This window comes from Anneissia japonica, unplaced genomic scaffold (genome assembly GCF_011630105.1).
Source record: "Anneissia japonica isolate Jap-2015-1 unplaced genomic scaffold, ASM1163010v1 scaffold288058_len748972_cov163, whole genome shotgun sequence".
Classification (NCBI taxonomy): domain Eukaryota; kingdom Metazoa; phylum Echinodermata; class Crinoidea; order Comatulida; family Comatulidae; genus Anneissia; species Anneissia japonica.
This window is the reverse complement of record NW_022701645.1, coordinates 714,651-719,673: the sequence shown is the minus strand read 5'-3', so window position 1 is coordinate 719,673 and position 5,023 is coordinate 714,651. Positions and strand designations below refer to the sequence as shown.

Here is a 5,023-nt window from a genome sequence, read left to right as displayed (position 1 = left end):
TACGTTCTTGCTATAGAACATTTTATCAGTTTAGGCCATATATTGGCCTACTCCGAATCTTATTAAGAAGAAAAACCTGACCCATATATTGGCCTACTCCGAATCTTATTAAGAAGAAAAACCTGACTGAAGGTGTTAAGTTGTTTTCTTGTCACAATATTTAATATTAAGAGCAGAAAATCACAAAATACAAGCTTTTAAAGAGCAGCCCAAAAAGGGAATTGTTTAAAAGATGTATTGTCCCCTGCTAATGTTAAAAAATCATTACAAAAATAATTTTGAAATAAACTTGCTCATATTGCAATAGCATACAAACTATTAACCTGTGCTTAGGAATTATTAAATTAAAAAATTTTTACCCTGATTTTTAAACCAAACCATTATAATAAAAATAATAAAACACTTCCAGTGACTGGAAGTGTTTCTATCATTTTTTCGCTGTAAACTGATGGGTTGACATTTTTTAAATACACTAATTTCTATGTTCAAATTTATAACTTTTGTGTTACTTCAAAATGGGCAAGTTAATTTAAAAAAATATATATTTTTATGTTTTTTTTTGGTATTTAGCATGGGGCAATACATCTTTAAATACTGAAGTACGTATCGAAAGTCGTTCAAATGAATGTTTGAGTTTGAAACTACTAGTAAATCACAGTGTTTTGATAGTTATGAAAAACTCAAACAATTTCATCGGTTTTCTATGGTTATATGAAAGTAGAACAATAACTTCTTACAAATAACAAAAAAGGTACGTACTTATAAAACGTTTCCATACGTTGTGACGGAATCTGGATCAATGACTCCTTTTACCTTTTGCAATAGTATTATTTACGCCGGCCTTAGAAACGGTGTTTAAACATTTTATAATAAGCTTAATTTATGCCTTTCCAACTGAGCTATAATTATTATGAGGGGTTTGTAGGCCCAATGTCGGAAAAATGAAATCTAGTAATGACTAATGTTGAGACTGCAATTGAGAGGTGGATCTATATTAAACTTCAGGAAGCTGTACTTCACACATGTTACACTTAAACAAATCAAGGAAGCATGTCAAACGACAAAGATATCACGGACACAAAGACATTACGAACGGCAGCGGACCTGAAAAGTGGGTTGGGAGGGCCGCCGCCGCGGAGTTGTAAAAAAATATTAAAACACCCTGCGATGATGCGCATGCGTTTGTTGAGTGACGAGTGCATGGGGATAGGGAGTCTGAGAGTATTTTCATTCGGTACACCTTTATTTCATCTCTTTCATCTAACGTATTGGGGCGTGATCCTCAGGGAGTAGGGCCCGGGGCCCTTCGTTGGGGAGTTCCTGGCGCGGCTCCTGTGCACTGTCTGTCAAAATAGGCCTTCCACGAGACATGAGGAAAAAAAACCTTTAAAAAATTCAGTTTAATAGGATCAATCAATAGGATTTGCTAATTGACAGATAGTAGGCCTAAATTTGACTAGTACAAAATCCATAAAAATCGATTAGCCAATCAGCCAATTTAATATGCAAAAAGAATGCAGGAAAGATTCTGTCCGTTAACTGACGGGGATTTTTTTTCTCTCTTTTTTTAAATAACCGACTTAATAACTTTATAAATGGCCGATGCAACCGTGGGGGGGGGGCTGGGCGCCCGGATCACCCACTTTTTTCAGAGAATATATAATATCTATTGAGATTTTTCTATGATCGGAAAGAAATGCAAGAAAAGAAAGAGGGAAGAAAGGAGGAGAAGGAGCGGAAAGAGAGTTTTTATCGAGTCCCCGACCGAGTTACATTTTCTCGCAATTCACATTGGCGGATTTGGGGGTCAGAGGTCCTAACCCCCTCCCTTGGGCAAAAAATTTAAAAAAAAAAGGGGGGGGGGAGAATTCTAGACCTACCTTTACAGGACCCGTGAGTTGAATTTTTTTTTTTTTTTTACAAGAAAATTAGAAGTCGGGAAAGATTTCCCGCCATCTAGGAATCAAAATCTTCTCGGACCCCCGACTCTCTTATTTTCTTATTTTTGGGGAGCATCGATTGTATTGATTGATTTTAAAAGTACTGTACATGCTAATCCAGTAGATAATAAATCATTATTTTTATGAATGTTAGTTTGCACGAATTATATAAGCAGGCATATGATTACCAGGAAAATTTTAAAAACTTATATGATGAGTATTTGAGTGGCAGATTCAAGGGGCCCTGTGTAGTCGCAATCTACTTCTTGCACAAAAGTAAAATTCAAAAAGAGGAGAAAAGGGAAAACGTCTTGAATGATTTTAAAAGTACTGTACATGCTAATCATTAGATAATAAATAATATTTTTATGAATGTTAGTTTGCACGGAATATGTACTGTCTCTTATACACATCTAGATGTGTATAAGAGACAGAGGTTACATTACTATAAAAAAAAAACCAAAGAAAAAGTAAGCAACTATGGATAGTTACCATACATAAATGGCTATTCAAGAAACAAAATGATTGATGATTCATAATTCTACAAAATGCATAACATAAAAGAAAATTTCAATATATAGGCCTATCTACATTATTCTGCAATGCTAACTATTTTTGAATGCAATGAATTGTTCAATTTGTTTATGCTTCTCATATACTGATTTTAAGGGATTTATGTGCGGTTTTTGTCCATTAACTTTACAGTTATAAATGTATAGTTTTGTAATAAATATTAGTTTATTAATTGCATGATTATTTTTATGGTTGTCAATGCCAAAACATATGCTTTCTTTATTTAAAGTTAAATTTCTTTCAAACCTTTGTTTTATAACTATTTGTACTTGTTTCCACAGCACATTAATTACTTTGCATTCAAAAAACATGTGTAATAACGTTTGTTGTTCTTCTAAGCAAAATTCACAATTTGGTGATTCAACAATATATATCTTATGTAGAAAGGAATTCGTATAAATAATACGATGAATAAATCGAAACTGAAAATGTTTAAGTTTTGTATCAATTGTACATTTATGTAGCGTTGTGAAGATCATATCCCATTGTAGTTTAGTATTGTCCAGTTCTTTTTCCCACCTGGACTCGATTCCATCCGGCACTGCAGTGTGTTTTTGAATTTTATTTTTGGGGTTCATCGATTCATGGAAAAGAACGGTATGCAACGTATGTATCCTATTAATTTTACTGAGGAATGAGAAACAATTATCTGACCGTTTTCAAGGGTGCAAGCCACCTTGAATTTTGAAGAACTTTAAAGTCATTAAAAGACACTTCAGAAGTCGGGAAAGCTCATTTCTCGCCAAAGGAAATCAACATTATTTTTTCTCGGGGAGAACCCTAACGCGCCTTTCTCTTTGGGGTTCATTGATTCACATGGAATCGTTTTCAAGAGGGGAAAACCTTGAACTTTGAAGAAGTTTTAAGTCATTAAAAGACACCTCAGAAATCGGGAAAGCTCATTTCAACCATCCAGAAATTAAATTTTCCCCTTTGGAGAGCCCTGGGGCCCCTTTCTTTTTGGGATTTATCGGTTCATGGAAAAAAGAATACGTATGCAACTACTCATTTTTTTTTTTATAATATGCCTATACTGGTATGTATACTCACATAAAATAAGAATGAGAAAAATTTGTCTGACCGTTTTCAAGAGGGGAAAGCCTTAAATTTTGAAGCACTTAAACGTCACTAAATTACATTTCAGAAGTCAGGAAAGCTTATTCCCCACCATCTAAAAATCGAAATTTCGTTTTCAAGAGGGGCAAAACTTTGAATTTTGAAGAACTTAAAAGTCAACCTCGAGACTTTCTCAACGACAACAGTTCTTTCCAGAACTACTACGTGGTGTACCACAAGCTTAACTAAAAAGTCATTAAAAGACAATTCAGAAGTCGGTAAAACTCATTTCCCGCCATCTAGGAATCCAAATTTTCCCCTCCTTTCAAAGAGAAAGGAGTTAATCGATTTATGGAAAAAATGAATATGTATGAAACTACTCAATTTTTTATGTATGAATACACACATAGGCCTAACTGGCCTATTTAATTGGGTGTCGATCGGTGGGGGACGACAGGGCCATCTAATAGTGTCATAATCATGAATTTTCTTACCTCAGCCCTAATCATGTTGGGGCTGTGGTGATCTAGTTTCCCAAATTGTGAAAGTCCCTCCTTGTCCCCCACCTCTATTTCGCTTTCCTGGAGCCGCCACTGATAATGATAAAATAATTATTAAGTAAATTACCTTACGTCCTGTTTGATCGTAATTTCTCCTACCTTTAAATTGGACGGTAGTATTTCCACTCACAGTGTAGTCACAATACAATTTGCACAAAATTGAAATTTAAAAAGAGGAGTAAAAGGAAAAACGTCTTGATTGATTTTAAAAGTACTGTACATGCTAATCCAGTAGATAATAAATCATTATTTTTATGAATGTTAGTTTGCACGAATTATATAAGCAGGCATATGATTACCAGGAAAATTTTAAAAACTTATATGATGAGTATTTGAGTGGCAGATTCAAGGGGCCCTGTGTAGTCGCAATCTACTTCTTGCACAAAAGTAAAATTCAAAAAGAGGAGAAAAGGGAAAACGTCTTGAATGATTTTAAAAGTACTGTACATGCTAATCATTAGATAATAAATAATATTTTTATGAATGTTAGTTTGCACGGAATATGTAAGCAGGCATAATTATGATTACCAGGATAATTGTAAAAACTTTTTTTATGATGAGTAGGCCTATTTCAGTGGCAGATTCAAGAGGCCCAGTGAAGAAAAATGCAAATTATTCAAATTTAGTCTGAGAGTGCGATTTCTGGCCAACTAGAGGTGCCATAATCACAAATTTTCTCTACCTCAGCAACCATGGTGGGGCTCCATCTGTAAATGTCCCTCCCTGGCCTGCTCTATTTCAAATTCCTGAAATCTGCCACTGTAATTTGAAAATGTAGTATGGAAATAAAAGTTAATTCCTTAAAATCAATTAGAAACAATTTGTAAAAGGCTATAGGCGGCAGAGCTACCGGGGCTTCGCCCCGGCACAACCCTCACCGGGCCGCCCTAGACA

The 5,023-nt window shown here is 34.8% G+C and overlaps 1 long non-coding RNA gene across 1 annotated transcript in view; it reads right to left on the bottom strand.

The window, feature by feature from the left end:
* LOC117103667 overlaps positions 1 to 4,457 on the bottom strand; it is a 5,607-nt gene extending 1,150 nt beyond the window's left edge. Inside the window, exon 1 of the long non-coding RNA XR_004444634.1 lies at positions 4,229 to 4,457. This is a non-coding gene — a long non-coding RNA (uncharacterized LOC117103667). The remainder of the gene's footprint in view (positions 1 to 4,228) is intronic.
* Positions 4,458 to 5,023: the final 566 nt, after the last annotated feature.